This window comes from Xenopus laevis, chromosome 6S, assembly GCF_017654675.1.
Source record: "Xenopus laevis strain J_2021 chromosome 6S, Xenopus_laevis_v10.1, whole genome shotgun sequence".
Classification (NCBI taxonomy): domain Eukaryota; kingdom Metazoa; phylum Chordata; class Amphibia; order Anura; family Pipidae; genus Xenopus; species Xenopus laevis.
In genome coordinates this window covers 4,240,433-4,264,147 of record NC_054382.1, presented here as the reverse complement: position 1 = coordinate 4,264,147, position 23,715 = coordinate 4,240,433, and the positions used below count along the sequence as shown (strand labels likewise).

The 23,715-nt window shown below is 39.2% G+C and overlaps 1 protein-coding gene across 1 annotated transcript in view; it reads right to left on the bottom strand.

The window, feature by feature from the left end:
- pth1r.S (parathyroid hormone 1 receptor S homeolog) overlaps positions 1-23,715 on the bottom strand; it is a 186,983-nt gene that overhangs the window by 101,626 nt on the left and 61,642 nt on the right. The gene's annotated exons all lie outside the window — the stretch shown is intronic.

Genomic DNA, 23,715 nt, shown 5'->3' with positions numbered 1-23,715 from the left:
CCAAGACTTAACCATTTCTCTTTTCTTCAGAGAGATGTCCTCTATGGAATATACCTGGCTTCCAGGTGTGTCAATCCACCCCTTTAAAAGAGACATTTGAAGTTAAGTGTTAATCAGTCAGGCAGCACATGGATTTTATAGGTGTCTATGAATCTAAATCAGCTGCATAACTATAGCAGGAGCACTCCCTGCACCCTTGGTGGCCCCTATAGAAAGGATGGGCCTGGTAGACACTGGAAAGAAGGGGTGGTTACCGAGACACGTAGGGGTGCAGAGGGGGTGGTTACCGAGACACGTAGGGGTGGCACCTAATGGCATCAGCTGGAGAGAGCCCAATATTTTTATTTTTTTAAAAAATTTTTGGGAGGTGGGGCTGGGCCTCAACATCTGTTCCATTAATATGAAAATATATTATTATTATTAATAATAATAACAATAATAATAATAAGAAGTTTATTTAGCTCTCCTGCACCCGGGACCAGTTGTCAAAATTGTCGCGCATCAAAATTATTTTGACGCCCATTGACTTCAATGTGTTTTGCAAATTTTTCGCCGTTTAGCAAATTTTTTGGTAAAGTCACAAAGCGAAGCGAAACGACAGAGATTTGGCCCATCACTATCTATGATCAGTGGCAGGTAAAGGGTTAAAAAGCATGGCAGCAACGAGCACAAACCAGAATCTCCTGTCTGATTAGAAATCTAACTGTCATTTCCCCGGCCAGCTTTTGTGCTGAAAAATCTGGGAATCCCTCCTTCTGAAACTCATGCCGTCAAGTCTGGGGCCGGGCTGAGTAAGTGGATGACTCCAGAGCCCCTAACATCCCAATGCTTTGGGTTTCCTTTGGGTCATTACGATAATGTTGTCTGCTGTTTCCATTTCACTGGCTGGAATCCCAGTTACTAAAGTCAATTCCCAACTCTCCAAGGAAACTCAATTTTCATCCATTTTTATGGGACTAATTTTCAGGATAACACTATACTTTTTGTGCCGCACCCCTGGCAGGTACCACGGGCCGATACATCTGTTACGTGGCTGAGGATTGTCTCCCATGGGGCCCCTGGCACGGCCACTCTTCCGCTGAAGGGAGCTTACAATCAAAAGCCCCTATCACATTCATTCACCTTAGGGTCATTTGTATCTGGAGCCAATTAACAGGACTGTTTTTATAGTATGGGGGGAGTAGCTTGAGGAAACCCATGCAGACACAAGGAAAACAAACACTCCATACAGACGGACCCCTGCCTGGAATCGAACCTTGGAACCCAGTGCTGTATCAGCATAACTGCTGCATCATTTTACTGAGTTATAATTATTGTTTAGTATGATATAAGGGGTCCACACAGGGGCCAACAATGTCGTATCTGATGGATCACATGGATATTGTACAAGGGACTTTACACATGGCTGCCATTACATTGTTCTGTTCATTCCGGCCAACAGCAGGACACGTGATTTATTATTTTCTACCAAATTCTTCCAACATCCTCAATCCACCAACATTATTGGTCAGAAGCAGTGGTGTAACTATAGAGGAAGGCGACCCCACAGCCATGGAAGGCGGAAGGGTCCAGGGAACACGGAGGCCCAGATTGTGAAAATCCCCTCTCCCAAGTCACTCTCTTACCTGTTCCGAAGCGAGCGGCCTGAAAGCACGGGACACAAATGGGCAGAAGAATTGGAATGACCGGTCCCTCCAAATTGTGCAAGGGCCCAAAACTACTTTGTTATGCCACTGGTTGAAAAAGTCAACACAACTTGCCACGCAGACAGATGAACGATTGGGCAATTAATGACTATACGGCCTATAGCAGGGATCCACAACCTTTTGAACCCGTGAGCAACATCGAGTAGTTAAAGGAGTTGGGGAGCAACACAAGCATGAAAAATGTTCTTGGATTGCCAAATATGGGCTGTGATTGGCCATTTGGTAGCCCCTATGTGGATTGTCATCCTACATTCAGGCTCTCTTTGGCAGTACAGCTGGTTTTTATACAACCAAAACTTGCCTCCAACCCTGGAATTCAAAAGTAATCACCTGCTTTGAGGCTACTGGGAGCAACATCCAAGGGGTTGGAGAGCAACATGTTACTCACAAGCTACTAGTTGGGGATCACTGGCATATAGTCTTCTAAGACTCATCCTAAGATAAAAGGGGTCATTTGTGTAGACCCAGGGCAGACATTCAAGAGCATTGAGGGGAGCAATAGGGGCACATCACCCCTCTCACTGGTCAGGATTTCTAGGAGCAGGTCAGCTTTGTTGTATAACCTGCCATAGGGCAGGTGGTAAGTACAGGTATGGGACCTGTTATCCAGAATGCCCGGGACCAGGGGTTTTCCAGATAAAGGATATTTCCATAATTTGGATCTTCATACCTTAAGTCTACTAAAAAATTATTTATTAAATAAACCCAATAGGCTGGTTTTGCTTCCAATAAGGATTAATTATATCTTAGCTGGGATCAAGTACAAGATACTGTTTTATTATTACACAGAAAAAGGAAATCATTTTAAAAGAAATGGATTCGAAAAAAATGGAGTTTATGGGAAACGGCCTTCCCGTAATTCAGCGCTGTCAGGATAATTGATTTCCAGATAACGGATCCCATACAAGGCTGAATCCACTGCCACCCACTGAATCTAAATGACACATTTGGGGACAGGGGGGTGGAATGCCTACTGTCTCCATCTTGTCCTACTTTCTTCATTTTGTCCTACCATCTCCATTTTACCCAAAAGTCATCAACTTGTCCTACTGTCTCAATGTAACCCTACTATCTCGATTTTACCCAACTGTCATCATCTTACCCTACTGTCACTATCTTGTCCTTCCGTCTCCATCTGACCCTACAGTCTATTTTTTACCCTTCTATATAGGATGGCTCCTATTGACATCTTGCTCTGTATTACCCTCTATTTCCCACATTTTTGATCTACATCTTTTTTTCTGGTCCACAGAAAACATATGAGAAATAGGAAGGAACTATGATTGCTCCTCCCTAAAATGACTGGCAGAATTAAAGTCAGCATGGATTCAAGCACAAATGAATAAATTTGTAGTTATGGATGAATTAAAGGCCTTCCCTTTTCTCTGTGTTTTTCTATTGCTACTTGAAAGCATCTGCTTCTCCCCTGCAGTAAATTCCCCTAATTCCATGGCAGAGGACATGGCTTATCATGTGCAACAGATGATTGGTTTCCAACTCTTATCAGCCACAAGTTCCTCTCCCTCTGCCAATTCATGTTTATGAGCAAATTGTTTATGTATTTCCCAGAATCTTGTCTTCAAACATGGAAACTTGGAGATGGCAGAAACATTTCCACATCTTATTTGGATTTTACTTGGATTGATCCAATTTTAACATTTTAATTAGTCAAGAGTCACATTTCTGCTCCAGTCCAAAGCACAGATATGAACTGTATGTGAAAATGTAACTTAATTCTGAGGCTTCATAATGAATTTATAATTCATGGCTGAGACCCTGGAGTGAACAACATGGCACCTTCAAAATACAGTTTTGAGCATTAAACATGTCATTCAGACCAGTAATTTAGCACCCGCAGCTCAGTAGTATTCTCCACTTCTAAATATCCATCACATCAATAGCTTCTCACACCCATATGAAGATATCCAAAATAATAATGATTCAGCCTTTAATTTCCATCATTTTCATTTTACCTGTAATACTGCATATTGCTAAATATATCCCTCTCTATACAGACCTGGCAATCTTTGTCACTTTATTGATATATTTAAATGGCAAATAGAAAGGGATTATCCTATTTATTCCTTTCTCTCTCATGGGAAATATCCCACGTTATTCTCACACTTAGAGTTAGTAATGTTAGTCAGTGGTTCTTGTTGGGCATGAAGGGGTTAGTAAGATCCTATCTCTATTCATTGTCCTTAGCCTAGTATTACATAGGGACTATATGTTTAATCAGAGACAAGGCAAATTATACAAATGCTCTATATGGATTATTATGAGATCTCAAAATCTGATGCTCTGTGCAGGTTTTGAAAAGACAATTTTTCTATACTTTACACTGGCTCTTTCATTATTCTGTCGATCACATGGGTTCATTACCCTTTACTGCACCTATTGGTTTGATCAATAGGTAATAAGCAAGTGGCATTCATCACTGTATTTGGTGACCCTTTTTGAATGAGAATTGAGCCTTGTGCCTCAATAATATTACAAAACTCCACTGTGACTTCTAAAATCCTTATCATTTACAGTAGGGGGTACATTATCCCTTATAATACATGAGTGATACTCAGAGTTCCCTGTATAACTCAGCCTGCAGCCTTGTGCCTTTATATGGTCACAGAACAACCCCTCAGTGACTTCTAATATCCTTATCATTTACAGTAGGGGGTACATTATCCCTTATAATACATGAGTGATACTCAGAGTTCCCTGTATAACTCAGCCTGCAGCCTTGTGCCTTTATATGGTCACAGAACAACCCCTCAGTGACTTCTAATATCCTTATCATTTACAGTAGGGGGTACATTATCCCTTATAATACATGAGTGATACTCAGTTCCCTGTATAACTCAGCCTGCAGCCTTGTGCCTTTATATGGTCACAGAACAACCCCTCAGTGACTTCTAATATCCTTATCATTTACAGTAGGGGGTACATTATCCCTTAAAACTAAAATACCTTCTGATTTCCAGCACAAAGACCGGTATATTCATTGAATTCAGCAGCAAACACTAAATCAATAGATCTGACAGTGACAATACACAGACGTGGGGATCCTCCGGCCATGCTCCTCTAATCCCCAAATTAAACACATTCATTTGGATGAAGATCAGTCAAACATCCTAAGAAAGAAGTGGCTTCTGGGCAGAATCCTAAATAGCTGAAAAATTCTAAGGGGAAATAGCTCATTTCTAACCTGATGGAAGGCTTGTGCCCTACAGTTATATTTATGGAAAATTGCAGCTTTATAAGTAGATGCAGCAGACATGTGTAATTGCTCTTTCACTGACATCAAGAATAAACAATAAATATGTCATTTTCCTTCGTATTGCTAGTAAAATTGCCTCCATGTTGGGGTACTTTCCTCCCTTGCAGGGATTCAATCTTAAAATTATTCCAAATCTTATTTTATCACATTAGTCAAGCAAAATTAACTTTAATAACACTGTATAAATTATTTGAATCTTTTTTCCATCAGTCTGGGAATTCATAATTATAACAAGCAGGCAGGAGCCATTTTGGGGACACTGTTATTAAGACAAGTCTTGTATCATCTCAGAATCTTGTTTGTGCACCAGAATGGGGGACCTGATGTCCATCCCCATGTCCTGGTTACACAATTAAATGGTAAGAGAACGGGGGAATGTGGGGAGAGCAGTGACATGTAGGAAGTGCTGAATGGAAAGTGAAAGTAATTCCTCTAAGGCATAGAGGAGGGGCAGACAATATTTGATTGACAGCTGAGATTTTTAAGTGAGTTTATGAATGCTATAAGAAAAAAAAGAATTTGGATTTCATGTTTAATTTGAAAAGGACTTTTATTATACAGATTTTTATGTCTGGCTGACAGGTCCACTTTAAGACATCTTGGTCTAGGGTTGACCTGAGACCACTGACCGGGAGAGACATGACCGGGAGTGTCCATAGAGGTTCAGATCAGGATGGTCATGATGTATCTTCAATAGTGAACACCTGTGCTTATATATTCTGGAATAGAGGTCACTGGGCCATTATTGTGTATCGTAATTAGGTGTGACATTGTGACATTGGATGGGGGGCAGTATAACTGTGCATCTTGAATAGGGATAAGAAGAATTCTAATCAAACTTCCACACAAGTGCTGTGTATCCTCCAGCTTCAATTCCGCTACCCTCCTTCAAGGTTCAAGGTTTTTGAAGATCGTACGGAATTATCTTTGGCTGTGACATCTCATATGGACATTGATACCCAGTTTGCTCCAATCTTAATGGAAGTTATAAGGGTCTTAGAATAATCTGAATGGAAAAGCCACACCTGAAGCCAGTGAGGGTGAATTCCCCAGAAATAACAGCAGAGTAACGTTAAACAATATTTTCATACGTCTATTTACTGATGTTGAGCCAAGGGAGAGAATATTGCAATATGTCTTTCAATTGGACACTTGTTTAAGGTTGAGGTATTTAAGGTTAGGAAATGTGAGCCCTAATCTAAACACGAAAAAATTATGGAGGAACCCAAGAAGCACTAGCCCTTACTTTTGAAAATTTGGTATGGTCCAGAATGTTATTTAGGAAAGTAATGGTCCCCAAGCTGTGGACCTGGAGCAGTGGGGGGCAGCCTGAAGGTTAGTTTTGGGTAGATATGGGAAGAATGTTTATTTCCTTTCTTTGATATAATAATAATAATGTTTCTATATATCTGTAACCTTGTTATGAGCTAAGGGGGCCCAGTCTGAAGGCCAGTTAAGGGGAGATTTGGGGCGAGTGCTTATTTGTACCCTGGGTACCCCTGGAACTATAGCAGGGTGACTGTTACCCCAATGTTTCTATATATCTGTAACCTTGTTATGAGCTAAGGGGACCCAGCCTGAAGGTCAGTTAGGGGGAGATTTGGGGTGAGTGCTTATTTGTACCCTGGGTACCCCTAGAACTATAGCAGGGTGACTTGTTACCCCAATGTTTCTATATATCTGTAACCTTGTTATGAGCTAAGGGGGCCCAGTCTGAAGGTCAGTTAGGGGGTGATTTGGGGTGAGTGCTTATTTGTGCCCTGGGTACCCCTGGAACTATAGCAGGGTGACACCCCAATGTTTCTATATATCTGTAACCTTGTTATGAGCTAAGGGGCCCAGTCTGAAGGTCAGTTAGGGGGAGATTTGGGGCGAGTGCTTATTTGTACCCTGAGTACCCCTGGAACTATAGCAGGGTGACTGTTACCCCAATGTTTCTATATATCTGTAACCTTGTTATGAGCTAAGGGGACCCAGCCTGAAGGTCAGTTAGGGGGAGATTTGGGGTGAGTGCTTATTTGTACCCTGGGTACCCCTAGAACTATAGCAGGGTGACACCCCAATGTTTCTATATATCTGTAACCTTGTTATGAGCTAAGGGGGCCCAGTCTGAAGGTCAGTTAGGGGGAGATTTGGGGTGAGTGATTATTTGTACCCTGGGTACCCCTGAAACTATAGCAGGGTGACTTGTTACCCCAATGTTTCTATATATCTGTAACCTTGTTATGAGCTAAGTTAGGAGGAAATTTGGGGTGATTACTTATTTGCATCCCCTGTTCTTGTAGATGTTTGTTTTGTATTCCCATATAAGTCTTTTCCAATGAATATGAAAAGTAGCACAAAATCGACAAATAAAACACCTTTCCAATGAAGTACTTATGCAATATGTTGGTGCAATTACTGGTTATATATTTCAAAGCACCGAGCTGCCATAGAGTTAGTTTAAGACAAGTTTTTTAGCTACAAATGATAATAGTACATTTTCCCTTGGAGAGTTCTTTATGTATAAAATAGTTCAAATAGTTCAAATCAAAAAGACATCCCTAAAGTTTCTTTAACTTTCCTTATGCTGATTAAGCCTTATAGATGAGTGGAAGGGATGGAAAAACTATTTTCGGTAGGTCCGGTTCTATAGGAATCCACGGATCAAATAAAAACCATTCTAGAAACAGCATATTCTTGAATGTTCTTGGCTGGAACTACAGCCCTACAAAGGCCAATTGCCTTGATATCTGGAACCAAAAACAGCAGAAGGACAGACTCTTCAATTCACCTGGGAGCAGCGTAACCAATCGGATCCTCCTTAAATAGTTTCAAATCTGATTTTCTTTTGGTGTCAGCTTCCCGAGCTTCAGCAGGAACAGCCTCAACTCCAAAGGACACAGGAAAGCCTCGCTGCCAACCTAATATTTGACTTCCCTGGCAAGATGATAGATGTGAAGGTGTTTATTATTTTGGGGGGTTGTTTTAATGATTTATAGATGACGATAATAACGGAGCACACAGCTGTTCCCACTTACAGTGGTTTAATACAAATAACAAATTGTTATTATATAAAGGTTTATGTGCATCACCATCATCATCATCATCTATTTATATAGGACAAGCAAGTAATGTGTAACACAGAATTATGGGCAGCTGGGCATATTTCCTTCTACTTAATTCCCTGATAACTCCCCCCATTGGGGTTTATTTGTATCCTAGACTGGCAGATGGGTTTAAAGGACCAGTAAAAGTCATCATGTTATTGGAACATGGTAAATTTTGTATTTCATAGACACCACAAACTGCCATTAATTACCCAACAAAAGTGCTAACATCATTATTATGGCTCTGCAGGTGATGTATTTGCCATTAGGAAAAAATATATGGGAGCTCCAAACTGGCAGCCAATGGGTGTTGCTAAGCAACTCTAGAGATTGGTCCTAAATTAATATTTATCATGTTAGGAGGTTTAAGGTTACACGGAGAGTGAGCAGTGCCAAGTTTAAATGTCATTCGATTAGGATGGGTTTAGCTGTAAAGAATACATATTACTCTCGTTTCTTGTTCCCTGGTGGATTTTTAGGCAGCTGAACCACTGCTCATTGCTTGTCTTCATTGATAGACTATTGCATCACTGACCTCTAAATGATTCAGTTCTCGTGTTCTTCTTGTCTTGTTTTGCAACAGTTCCCATTTCCATAATGCTATTGTTTATCCATTGAAGTAAGGTTGTAAGTCTCTGCTGGGATTTGAGCCAGGGACCTTTGGGTTTCAGTTTAGCCATTGGGCTAGGTGAGCAGCTCGCAGGCTTGCCCTTTACCTATAACCTGGCCTTTTCAACCTATTGCCAGCAGCAGCCTAATTGCTGGGTTGGGGTCAGCCAATCAGCACTGACCCTACCCTATATAAATCTAGTCCACCTCACCAACAGGGCCTGAACATTGGCCTACACTGAGCACTGAGGCACGACCCCTAGCTCTGGTTCCCTGCTCTGGCCTCTGTCTTTGCCTTGCCTTGTCTGTTCCAGTCCTAGTTCTGCTTCTATGCCCACACCCTCCTGTCCAGCTCTGACTAGTCCACTCTTTGCCCTGATCCTGTCCATTTTTCCCCATGGTCTGCGCACAATCAGCTCCTGTTTGAAGGACTCACCTTCCCATGAAGTAAGGGCCTATGTATGCGACTCACCAAAGTTCCTATCTGACCTTTGGATGAGAAGATCATTGGCACATTGATGCAATCTTTATCCAATGGGTCTCTGTAAAGACCCTACTGTATGATCTGATCCAACTCTATTTTTGGAAGTTAATATCTTTTGGTGGAAGGGTGATTATCAGAAATAACAAGATTCAAGGCCAGATTCCCTACATTGCGATAAAAATATGTAGACAGCCCTTCTAATTAAACAGTTTAATTATTTCAGCTGTTAATTAATGCATTTGCAGGTGCATAACTTCAAGCATACAACCATTCAATCCTCTTAGAAAAACATTTGCAGGGAAATGGGTTATATTGAAGAGCTCAGTGACTTTCAGTGTGGCAGTGTCATAGGAGGGAACCTGCCCAACATATCAAGTTTCTGTTAAACTAGATATTCTTGGTCAACCTTTAGATCTGTAATTGTGATGGAAACATCCAGAAGCAGCAATAATTGTGCCACAAAGCAGTAGGCCACAGTTTCACAGAATGGGACCACTGAGTGCTTAAAGCAATGTCAGCATAGCAACTGTTCGTCGTGAGCTTGGGTTTCTATGGCTGAGCAGCTGCTCTCGGGAGGTCCATAGAAATGGTCTACTGAATCTGGAGTGGAAGAACATGACTGACCTGCACAACGTACTTATCTGAACCCTTTGGCACAAACTGCAATGCCAATTGCATGCCAGGCCCTATTACCCAACATCAGTTACTGACCTCATTAAAACCCTTGTGTTTGAATGGGAACTAATTGAATGGGAACTAATTCCTTTTCCTATGTTCCAAAATCTATTGGAAATCCTTCCTTGGGGAGTGTAGCAAACGTGTTTGTGTAGGTATCTAACTCTGCTTTATTGCTATTGGTTTTGCATTAGTGCAATGCATCAGAGATCGCCTTTTGTCTTGGATGGGACCACTGCATCTCCTTAATCCCTCAATTTTGCCTTCCTTTTCCTCTGTTCTTTTCCTACACTCTCTGTCGCTCAACAAACAGCCTTTCAGCCAGAGATTAAAGTCAATCCCACTCGATGGTCCTGGAGCCTGGGGGAGGCTACAGTGTGATAACATTTTCTGCTCTGAAAACTTTTAAGATGCGAGTGGATTAAGTGCAGACATTTAGCTGTATGTTCTGGACTAAAACACATACACACTGCCCTGCTGATCCCTTCCTAAATAGACTGATTGGATGTGGCACGTTCATTGTTTATTAATTTATCAACGATATTTACATTTAGTTGCTGCAGAGAAATCCTTTGCATTTTAGGAAATCTATGAACCTTAATGTCTTTAGAACATTTGGCTTAGGGATAATGCGTGCACTTGCAACTGCAACTGTTATTAATCTGCTATTAATCTGCCTCCCATTTGTAAATATACAGAGAAGGAATGTTCTGGGCACAAAATAAGCTATATCCTCATACTGTACTGTCTAAAGAGAAAAACATATCGTAGCTCTCAGTGGCGAAACAACCGGGGGGGCAGGAGGTGCAATTGTACCAGGGCCAGCACCCCCTGCGGGCCTTCTGGCAGTTCGTGGAAGCTTTAACGAAAATCCTACCTGAGGGGTGCTTACTTTAAAAAAATGCTTCTGGAAGGGGGGTGGGAGGCCTGCCGCTCCGTGTTACTGGTAGCTCACACCTCTATGCTAGAAAGTAGAAATCAATTTTTACAATAATAGGAGGTTTTGGGTACATACAGAGTGTGTAGGGCTGAGTTTAATGTCATTCCATTAGGATGGGTTTAGCTGTGAAGTATAAGTAGCACAGTGTGCATATCCAATCATGGCTTTTTATTCAGCTGACCTCTATTCTTTCGAAAGAAAGAAAGAAAGAAAGAAAGAAAGAAAGAAAGAAAGAAAGAAAGAAAGAAAGAAAGAAAGAAAGAAAGAAAGGAAGATCTTAATTAATCATCAGAAAGGAAAGAAGAAAAGAAAGAAAGAAAGAAAGAAAGAAAGAAAGAAAGAAAGAAAGAAAGAAAGAAAGAAAGAAAGGAAGACTTAAGTGCAAGCGAGTCTACTGAAAGTATTGATGATGTTATTCAGATGGCCTCTACTCAGAAGATCTTAATTACTCTTCAGAAAGAAAAAAAATAAGGAAAGAAAGAAAGAAAGAAAGAAAGAAAGAAAGAAAGAAAGAAAGAAAGAAAGAAAGAAAGAAAGAAAGAAAGAAAGAAAGAAAGAAAATATTAACTACTCATCAAAAAGAAAAAAAGAAAAAAAGAAAAAAAGAAAGGAAGAAACTTAAGTGCTGGCGAGTCTTCTGAAAGTCTTGATGATGTTATTCAGCTGACCTCTACTCTACCTCTACTCATCAGAAAGAAAGAAAAAAAAAAAAGAAAGAATGTAATAATGTAAGAAAGTAAGAAAGAAAGAAACTTAAGTGCAAGCGAGTCTTCTGTAAGTCTTGAATCCTGACTTTAACACTTCTCCTACCCTGAGGTTAACACTACCCAAAACAAATGCACTGGTTTCTGTCCATAACTTCTACCTCATCCAGTCATTACCATATATACTAACTTAAAAAAAATACCGACCTTAGAAGAAAATGATTGGGCAATGCTAGCAGATGGAGAGCTCACTAGAATTAGTAGTGCAAATGTTAGTTATACATAAAATTCCTCATAGAAGAAGGAATTGCAAGTGAGAGTGAACCTGTCTGTGCACTGGAAAGTCTGTTTGTTTGGCAAAGCTACCAAAGCACCCAAGTAGATGGACAAATAGAGAAGATCCAATTATCTGGTCTACATGGGTGATGTTCATACAAGGCAACCAGGTCAACCTTTAAGAGACAACCACATTCAATGCCTTCCCAATCAAAATCCAACTGAGCTTTTATCCCTGGGGATATTCTATCCAATAACCTGCAGAGTGATCAAGTTAGAGGCCAATATCAACCACATCTCCAATGCACCCTACGGTTTTAAGGTCCCATCTTAAAAAAGAACACCGAAGAACCTGAGAGGGTTCAAAGATTTTCTTTTGAGCTGCACATACCAAGGACAACACAGCATCCATAGCAATTAAAACAGAAATAGTTTGACCAGTAACAAAGAATGGGCAAAGGTTTGGAATTGCTTGCCAAAGATCATTGTTCTACACTGGCAGGGGCTCCTCTTTTCCAGAGCATTAGTTAATACTAGCAGTCAAGGCACAACTTTAGAAACAAGCAAATTGGCAATAAACTCTTGTCATATTCCTTGTTCCTGTCTTGCTAAAACTGTGCCACCTTCCATAGGGAGACTTACAGTATATGACGTGGCTCTGAGAAGCCTTAAGTGGAGATTAAATTGTATCTGTTCTCCCTGGGATTCTTGCAGACGTGCCAGTGAATTTAAGATTGTTTTACTTTATTAAAACCTTACAGCTGCTGAGGTTAAGGTTCATCACTGTTCTGTCTGTGCCAAAATGCATCTGAGGGGTCTGCAGTAAGGTCTGGAAAAGCAATGAGTCACTATAATCACAGCTAGCTCCAAATTCTGAGGTATATATTTTAAAAGTTAATTCGTTTTTGATGTTAACTGAGCTTTCTTATCTTTTGCAATTTCCAATTAAACAAGTCTCAGGAATTTCTATCCAACAGTGCTATAAATGTCAGAGTTGGGCCAAAGCCTTCATGCGCCCAAGGAAAGATCCCCTGCTGTCAATGACCACTTGCCACTTTCTACTCACTACCAAACCAGCAAACAATCCTAGACATGTGCCTCTTCTGCCTACCATTGCTTCAAGCCCTAATGAAAGTTAAGGAGACCTTCAAGTTGAGAATGCAAATGGGCAATACATTGTAAGATCCACCTTGCCACGTGAGCACCAATGTGGTGGGCCAAACTGGCATAATCCTATTGTTTGAGCACACAGCCAATGACTGGATCTTCAAGGAAGCCTAAGAAAACACATCATGAGTCATGTTAATCCATCAATGTGCTCCTTACCTGATGCTATTTTCAACCCAAAACAATAGATATCTGAATGATATCAACTGGATCTCCCAAGTGCCCAATATATGGGATAAGAAGCTGACTCGTGGGTCCAAGCTCGCAAATTTTATCGGTCCATGCATGGCCTGCTTTGTGTTAGGAAACATTCCCTTGTATAGTAAGTGTATATTATGATTTCTGATGACGCAAGAACAAAACGCTACTGACATTTAGGGACAGATTTACTAAGGTTCAAATTGGAATTCGAACTTTGGAGTTTGAATGTAAGATTTATTACAAACAGGCCCTTCAAAAATTGGAATTCGAATATTCGCCACCTAGAGGTCCCTTGAACTATTTGAAGATGTTGATAGTAGCGATGAGTGAAAAATGAAGCCCATAAACTCGAATGGGAGAAAAAAAAATGTTGCGTATCAAATAAAAATTTGATTCGAATTTATGAATATATTAATTTTTTATAAATAATATACCATTTGGATTGTGAATAATAATATACCATTCGAATTGTGGATAAAATCAAATTTATTCGAGTAAAAAAAATTCACATAACTCTAAAATTCGACCTTTGATAAATGGGCCTCTTACTCTTTGCTTTGCATTGTCCAAGCAACAGTCCGCCTCTATTGTTCATATCCCAGCACCCCACCATCAGTTAAAGGTTACCCAATTTTCTTCCCAATGGGGGGACAAACCTTTCTATAATCAACATAAATGCCATTTTTGTTGATTCAGCCCTTGAAGCCACAAACAGCACAGAATCGAAACACTTCCATTTTGTTTCCTTGGTATGAATGAACTCGTTCCTCACGCACTTTGTCTAAATTACAGCCCTCTTGCCCAGGATAATTGTAACAATTTATACAGCAGAAACATAAAAGCAAATTCTAAAATTTGAGGGATAGCTATTACTTCCCCAGTTTTCACTTTCCTGCCATCGTTTTCTCAGCTGCTAATCACCGTGGTGGATTAAATGTTGTGTCTCGATGGCAATTAGCCTTGTTTGTGGCACTTAGCAAGTACTGCACAATCTCACTCAGGTACAGTATGACTCAGCTGGGGAAGGTGTGGGTAGAACAGCAGCACCACACAAAGATTTATTGGAAAAAAAACATTATTAAGAGAAGTAATGGCATACTGCATATTTTTAACTGGGAATTAAAAAAAGAATAAAGTCCACCAAGTCCAAGGAAGTTTTTGTTTGAGAGAGAAGAACCGTCCCACCAATTGTCTAGCATATATTAAGGGATACATGTACTGTTAATATGAATGAATTTTGTTACAACAGCGCCACCTGCTGGTCAGTTTCCCACCAGTCGGACCAGCAAGTAGTCAAGGAAGTTGTCAGGAGAAAGAAAGAGGCTGCTCTGATGTTCTTCTGCTTAAGAAAGATGTGAGAAAGGTTTCTAATTGTTTTCCCAAGCAGAAGAACATCAGCCTCTTTCTTTCTCCTGACAACTTCCTTGACTACTTGCTGGTCAGACTGGTGGGAAAATGACCAGCAGGAAAGCTTCATTTTTCAGGATTCATTGAGATCTGGCATAGTGCAGAGAGACTGGCAAATTGCTAATGTGGTGCCTCTATTCAAAAAAGGATCCCGTTCTCAGCCTCAAAAATATAGGCCAGTTAGTCTGACAGAGGTAGGAAAGCTTTTAGAAGGGTAAATAAAGGATAAGATACTGGACTTCACAGCAAATCATAATACTATGAGTCTGTGCCAACATGGTTTTATGTGTAATAGATCTTGCCAGACTAACTTAATTTCTTTTTATGAGAAGGTAAGTAGAGATCTCGATTCTGGGATGGCAGTGGATGTGATTTACTTAGACTTTGCTAAAGCATTTGATACAGTGCCACACAGAAGGTTACTGGTTAAATGAAGGAATGTTGGTCTGGAACATAGTATTTGTACCTGGATAGAGAACTGGCTAAAAGATAGACTACAAAGAGTGGTGGTAAATGGAACATTTTCTAATTGGACCAGTGTTGTTAGTGGAGTACCGCAGGGCTCTGTACTAGGTCCCTTGCTTTTCAACTTGTTTATTAATGACCTGGAGGTGGCCATTGAAAGTACTGTTTCTATTTTTGCAGATGATACTAAATTGTGCAGAACTATAGGTTCCATGCAGGATGCTGCCACTTTGCACAGTCATTTGTCTAAACTGGAAAACTGGGCAGCAAACTGGAAAATGAGGTTCAATGTTGATAAATGCAGGTTATGCACTTTGGCAAAAATAATATAAATGCAAGTTATACACTAAATGGCAGTGTGTTGGGAGTTTCCTTAAATGAGAAGGATCTTGGGGTCTTTGTAGATAACAAGTTGTCTAATTCTGGGCAGTGTCATTCTGTGGCTACTAAAGCAAATAAAGTTCTTGTATAAAAAAGGGCATTAACTCAAGGGATGAAACATAATTGTGTCTCTTTATAGGTCTCTGGTGAGGCCTCATCTGGAGTATGGGGGCAGTTTTGGACTCCAGTCCTTAAGAGGGATATAAATGAGCTGGAGAGAGTGCAGAGACTAAGTGCAACTAAACTGGTTAGAGGGAGGGAAGAGTTAAATTATGAGGGGAGACTGACAAGGTTGGGGTTGTTTTCTCTGGGGGAAAAAAGGCGCTTGTGAGGGGACATGATTAGACTTTACAAGTACATTAGAGGACATTATAGACAAATAGCAGGGGACCTTTTTACCCATAAAGTGGATCACGTACCAGAGGCCTCCCCTTCAGACTAGAAGAAAAGAAGTTTCATTTAAAGGAACAGAGTAGGGGGTTCATCACAGTGAGGACAGTGAGGTTGGGGAATGCACTGCCGGGTGATGATTCAGTTAATGACTATAAGAGGGACTTGGATGATTTTTTGGACAGACATAATACAAAGGCTATTGTGATACTAAACTCTATAGTTAGTATAGATATGGGTATATAGAATTTATGTGACAGTAGGGAGGGGTGTGTGTATGGGGCTGGGTTTTTATTTGGAGGGGAGGAACTTGATGGACTTTGTCTTTTTTCAACCCAATTTAACTATGTAACTATGTAACTATATTAACAGTACATGTATCCCTTAATATCTTGGAATTAAAAATAAATAAATAATGAATGCAAAAAGTTGCAAAAAGTGCTTAGAATAGCCCCCTCATCAATTTTACATTCACTTATTTTTAAAGGCTTCATTTAACCTTTGCATATTTTTCATCTATATCTTTTTTAATTACACCCTTAATTTCTTCAACAAAATTTTGCAGTGGGTCTAAGAAAGTATTCGAAAACTATTCCAAAAGACAAAAAATGTAAATTTATGCTTCATAAATTCATGAAATTCACAAAGAGTAAAAAAACGTACTCGTAAATGTCCCTAAAAAAATTTCAGCCGGTGGAAAATTATTATTTTTAAAAAAATATTTGTCGAATGGACTAGAAAAAAGGTAAATTTATGCTCCATAAATGAAAAAATTTCACAAAGTGAGAATAATTTTTGCAAGTGTTTTAATGCTTACAAATGTAAAAAAAAACATTTATATAATACAAATATAATCATTTTTAAAAAATATTCAAGAAGACATGGAAGACATATCAACGTAATTTTATAAGTTGAGAAAATTCACAGATAGCTTAATGTACTTCTAGTTTCACCCTTATTAAAGTCCAAAAGAAAGTCACATTTCTATCACATCTCATTGTAATGAAGAGCCAAGTAACCCAGATATATGAATCTAGGTGGAAACAAGGGTAGCCGGCAAAAACTCCAAAAGACTTTGCAAGAAAATTCAAACTTCTTGTAGATCAGAATTAAACTCAGGGCCCTGGCAAAAAAAAAAATCTGTCCTTTTGTAAAATTGCCCCTGTAACCCTCAGCCAACACCTACTCATTACTTTGACAATATTGGTTTCTGGGCAAAACAGATTTTCCTCTCTTGTAAAAAAAAAAACCATATGAATATATAAAATTATGTTTGCTTTAATTATCGGTTGCTAGAGGTTACTGGTCCATAACAAGTCCATGTTACTATATAAGCCTGTGTATAATTTTGTTTGAAACACATTTTACCTCCCATGAAACCACCGTCTCGTTCAGAACTGTAATTGAAGGTTTGGAAATATTGTCCTATAAAGCCTTAGTAGGAATATTTTCTCTTTCTAACCACTAATTCCATGCTTACAATGCAATTAGTGGCTGTACAATTGCTTCCAAATGAGTTGGCATTTAAAATTCTTCTTTGCTCTTTTTTGTTTTTTGTTTTTCTTTTTAAAACCAACGAGTAACACACGGGTTCTTCATTCTATTTTGATCTGTAAAGACATGGGCGATGCACTCATTATCCCAGCCGTGGTCTTTGCTGTATGAATAGCTGTGTGGCACGGCAATGGCATCCAGATGTTAAACCACAGCCAGTGGAGGGCTTCACAAGTAATGACTGGTTTCTCTATCTACATCTCATTCAAAACAAACAGTGAAATACAAAAAGATAGCCACACCACAACGCTGTGTGCACGGATAGCAGAAAAATAGGTCCAAAAAGATTTCCATTTAATACCCATCAACTCTGGGTAGACAGGATGAAAATGCAAGTCAAGTTTGTCCATTACAGAACATGTTTTCACTGGCTTTATGGAAACTGGCACATGATATGCTAATAGATTTTCACCAGGTTTCTTTCATTTCAAAACAGGATACAACATTTTAGACCCCAACTTTGTTTACCTGTGAGCACCATTCAGATTTTAAAAAGAGTTGGGGGAGCAACGCAAACATGAAAAATGTTCCTGGGTGGTTCAAAATAACAGCTATGATTGGCCGTTTAGTAGACCATATGTGGACTGGCAGCCTACAGGAGGCTCTGTTTGGCAGTACACCTGGGTTTTATGCAACCAAAACCAGGAATTAAAAAATAAGCACCACTGAGGCTACTGAGAGCAACATCCATGGGGTAGGGGAACAACATGTTGCTCATGAGCCACTGGTTGGGGATCACTAAGATGTCTATAACATGGACTGCATTGTCTGTGCAGTGGGTCAGCAAACTGAGCCACTGCTGTCCCAAAAGGATGTTGGGTTATATTGAACAATCTCATTTTAGCTGCAACTGGGAACTGAGCTTAGGAGGCTCTGAAATGCCTATGTGGAGACCATTTTGGTAGATGTGGTGGATTTTTATGGACCCTGGTCTGCTCAAACTCTCCACTGATTTATTTGTATGATATTGTCTTAATATAGTCTCACCCTTGAAAGTGTGGAATGAGAAATAATTGTCCAGATACATTCAAAAGTTGGATAATGCTTTACCAATGTCTCTGGTCACCAACAATTCAACCCTTCTAGAATTTTCAGGGGTCGATAACATTTCTATCCCACTCCCAATGGTGGTGGAGTTGAAAATAGATGCCTGGAGTTTGACACCCCTGGACTCAACTAAAAATAAAATCTGTAAATATTTTGACTTAACTATTCTCTGGACTCAACCAGCAATGAACACTGTGTGGTTGTGTGTATATGTCTGGCAATGGATCTAATCATGCTCTTTGTATGGCAGACTGCTGGTTTGCCAGGCTGTATACAATACATTAATGAAAGAAGAGTTTAAATTTAGAGATACTTTTAAACCAAAACTTGAAAAGTTGATAGAAGAAGTCAAGAACTATGCATTCAACTTATCCAATTAGAGGATAATGACAGCACACATCTTGTAAATTGTGACTTCAATGCCAGGCTTTTGAAATGTGTGGGTGTGTCAAACCATTAACTTTGAATTTTCTGCCTGGGAGCACGTACATGATATAAATGTCTATAAAAAAACTATTGCAATATAAGTATCAACCACTATAACCTCTTATGAGGGAAGGGAATAAATAAAAGAAGGGAGTAATCCGACTGCCATTCCAGAAGCAATTTGCGTCAAACCCATTAGAAAACCGTTGTTTACATCACCGGTCAGAATGACCTGGAAGAGAGATTGGTATTGGAAAGTAAGGCAAGTGAAACAACTCCAAAGCTGTTTAAAAATTGATTATATTTAGTAAAAGAGTTTGACCAAATCTGACAGATTTTCCAAATTTGAGAATTTGTTCCCTCCAAAGTCTGAAGAAAAAAGACTAAAACATTCATGTTTTAAAAATGCCTGTACTTTCATGAGTCTCTTTAATTTGACTCATGGACATTGAAATATATGACCAGTATTTTTGGGGTAAACCATAGTAGTTTCCAACCAGTGGCTCACTAACAACATGTTCCTCCCCAACCCCTTGGATGTTGCTCTCAGTGGCCTCAAAGCAGGTGATTATTTTTGAATTCCAGACTTAGAGGCTTGGAAGTAAGTTTTAATTGTTTAAAAATCAAGATTACTCTCATGTAGAGTTTCCTATAGACCTCATTGTAAGGTCTACCAAATGGCCAATCATAGCCCTAATTTGGCATCCCCTGGGACTTTCTTCATGCTTGTGTTGCTCCCCAAATTTTTTTATATTTTAATGTGGCTTATGTAAAAAAAGAACCGGATCATCAGCTAAAGGGATTTAAGTCATACTTCATCTCAATGGACCATGATATGTAAGGCTTGTTTCTAGAGAACAAGATGGTTGAGACAGAAGGAATGGCCTTCTTATCAATATTAGTTTAAAAACCAGCACTGACAGGGCACCACAGAGAACCTATACATTTCAAATATTTAGAATGAAATATAACTGGAATCTCCCACAACCTCTTTATAATCCCCTGGGGGCTTCAAATGGTCTTTATTAGCTTGGGGCTTCAAAGGGTCTCCATTAGCTTGGGGCATCTACCTTAACATTATAAATGAGCATCCACGCAAGCTTTGGTTGACCAACAATGACAGCAAGTCTGGTCCAGTTGGCATGACACCACTTCTAATTATTCTTCCTATTTCAAATAAGGGAACAAAATAATTTCTTGCTCTACATTCAAAGTTCAGGGAATGTTTTTTGAATTTTGAACATGTGAAATAAAAGAAGGGCAGGGCACAGTTGCCTAGAATGTCTTTATTGCAATGTCTCTCTAGCAACTGTGCTGATTATTGTAGTCATTAATTTACCTGAATTTCTTACATTTCTCCACTTTCACCTCATTGTACTGAATGTCTTTCAGAACTCAAGTCAGTGGTGTTTTTTTTAATCCTTTATTGATTTTCCAGCCAAATAAATGTCACTGGAAATAATAAAGAAGACAGAATACAAGATATTCAGGCTGACAGTAATTACTGAAAAATAGCCCAACTGGTACATAAATTAAGGTTGAGATCTTTTTGTTATCGTAGGACCAAGCTTATCCTGAAAGGATCGATTAAATGTACGATTTGTCCATCAACTAAAAAGACCATTCCAAGTGATAGTGTCTAGTTAGACCTAGAAAAATGGTGGGTAGCTGCCTGCTTGGCCCTGCAAACAATTGGACAATGGATATATTTCACTGTGAACAATGAAAAATGTCTGACCTGACCAATCAATCTTCTAAACGATGGATGAAAAATCATTGGATGCATGATTATTCAGTGCCCACTAACTTCATGATAATTTGATAGATTCACCAGATCGCACTAAAATGGGTCGTTAAGGAGAGAAAAATCTTAATGTCTATGGCCACCTTTAGTCTGTAGTTGTTAATAAAGTTAGATTGGTCCTGAGTTGAATAAAAAGGAATATACTGCTCATTGACCATAACTCTCCCTAGTAGGGGACTAGTAGGTGAGTACTATTGCGTTGCAGTTGTCAAAATTTTTTATATAGTGACATGATTTCTCCAGATTGTGAATTGACAAATCAGTGGGGGGCCTACTGCCTTGAAAACGCCTTCGTTAGAAGAATCCAAGAAGATGGAGTATAATCCATCCCTGGCTAGAATGTGCCTCCATCACTGTCTGAATCATGGTGAAATTGGTCGGTGCTATGGTAGTAACTATAACTCCCGCAGCTGCTACACATTCTTAACTTGCCTGTTTCATCAAAATATTTTTTCAGGAAATTTTACACTTTTCCTCTTATGTAAAGAATTTCAGAAGGGTCCACAAAACATGGCATATGATATATAGAGTGTTGTTTTTGCTCTTCACTTAACTGACCCTGAGCGGCTGTATGTGGAATGATAACTTTACACAGATGGGAATTGTTTGGTCAAGAACATTGTGTATTGTAACATTTTCAAACGCCCAAGTCATTCAGACAGATGTTTTCATTATCCTGGTATGGGGATCAAAAATCCTTAAAAACACAAAAAAAGGGTTGTTTTTTTTATATTTTTAAAGTGTCTGCTCCATTGGAACCAGTACTATCTATAGTAGTAAATCACCTGTGTGTTATTTGCAGCAGACAAAGCAAATCTACAATGACATGTACAATTTGGTTTGAATACTATCTAGACTGAAAACTACCATTTGCATATATGCAGGAACTGTCTGAAACTGATATTATCACTATGTAATGAAAGGTAACATGGTTAATTAATAATTGATACATTAAGGGGGTTATTTACTAAAATCAGAAATTTTCTGATTAATTAATAAACAAATCCAAGCAAACTAGAATCCACGATTTACCCTTATTTATCATTAAAAAAACACAACCAAAAACCATGCCTTTTTCGGATTGTTGCACGAAAACCATTATTTTTTTGGAATGTCAAACGAAAAATCCAAATTTTTCAGACTTGATGCCTGAAAAGTCAAAACCCAGTGCAGCCAATATTATCTTCGAATTGCAAATTGGACCTCTGCCATTGACTTCTACAGGACTTCAACAGGTCGAAGATGGATGGTTTTCTGATTTAGACTTTTTGTAGCCTCAGGGTACAATAAAACTATAAAAATTTGATTTTTTTTTCTACTAAAAATTTGAATTTTATAGTAAAAAACTCGAATTTTTCAAGTTTTTTTCCATTCGGACTGTAATAAATTTATAATTTATGGTCTCAAGACCCAGATTTTCCAGGTTAAAACCCATTGTTCAATGCAACATTCATTTCTATACATTCAGTGAAGGATTCTGCTTTTAGTTAGAGAAAATTGTTTCATGCTGTTTTCTATACCCTAGACTAGGGGTCCCCGATTTTTTTTTTACCCATGAGCCACATTCAAATGTAAAAAGAGTTGGGGAGCAACACATGTTTGAAAAAAGTCCCTGGGGTGCCAAATAAGGGCTGTTTTTTTGGTAGCCTCTATGTGGACTGGCAGTCTACGGGAGACTCTGTTTGTCAGTACACCTGGTTTTACACAACCAAAACTTGCCTCCAAGCCTGGAATTCAAAAATAATCACCTGCTTTGAGTCTTCTGGGAGCAACATCCAGTGTGTTGGTGAGAAACCTGTTGCTTTCGAGACACTGGTTGGCGATCACTGCCAAAGACAAATGGCCGTCCATGACAATGCTAAACAGTATTCAATGAATGTAAGATGTTTGACCCTTTAAATTTTGATGTTGACTGGGGTAGAGTCCCACATTGGGTCGGGTACTGGTGGAATACCAACAGGTGGTTGGAATTTGGTCTGAAAACCCATATCTCCCATGAGGGCACCCTGCAGAGATGAAAGACAGTTGGGTGCAATGCAGGCAGAATAAGGGCTACTTAGTAATGTATCCAAATAACTAAGTAGATCACATTTTGCCTCCATACCACCCAACTGCCAAAAGTAGAATATTTCCAATGGCTGATCCAAGATATTATCAAATTTAGTAACATAATGGAATTAAAACAATAGCACCACCTGCTGACCAGTTCTGCTGACTGTGCTTCAGTCAGGAGGACATTCCAGAAGAAGAAAAGGAAACTCTTTAGACGTTGCTATGTTTAGAAAAGACCAGGATCGGATGACTTTCTTCAGGCTTTTCTTAAGCAGAGCAACATCAGAATTCCCTGTTCTGCTTCTAAAGTTTTCTCCCAACTGAAGCCTGGCCGGCACGACTGACGAGCAGGCGGCGCTGTTCTTTCAATTTTATTATTTTAGCAGAATAAAATATGCTAATATCTTGAAACCAATAAAAAAAATGAATATGAGATTCTTGCCAACGTTCACATACTTCTGGGCAATGTGTTTTCTGACAAAACCTATTTTTTGTGCTCTACGAGAGGTGTTGTCCTACTAAGCACCAGATAAAAACCAAATTCGCATATCTTTTGTCTTATAAGCGTGTTTAGCTTTCCAATCTGGCTCAGGCCTGTCGTAAAAAAATGTGCCGGTTTGCATAAAATGTTATATTGGAGCTGCTGGTTTTGCATCTGTTCAACTTTATTCTTTTATATACATTGCACTAGAAAATGAAAGGCAACGTGTGCCATAACAAACAAATACAGTATATACATCTATATATGATGTTATGGTGTTGTACCCATTGACCTTCATCAACCTCAATGTTGTCCACAACTCTGAGACATCTCAAGACCTTCAACTATTCAGTGGAAACATTAGAGAAACCATTAGAGAAACTATAATGTATATTTAGGTGGAAATAGCCGTGTCTATATAATACTACTGAGTCTGCATCTAGGCTGATTCCTTCTAGAGATGTAAAGAAGTTAAGGAGTCTACTTGCTGGAATTAGTGTGTCCATGAGTTAGAAAACAGAAGGAGACCATGGCTTAGCCAAGCTGTGTGATATTAGATCCTGTCTGGTGGGCTCTAGTGCTC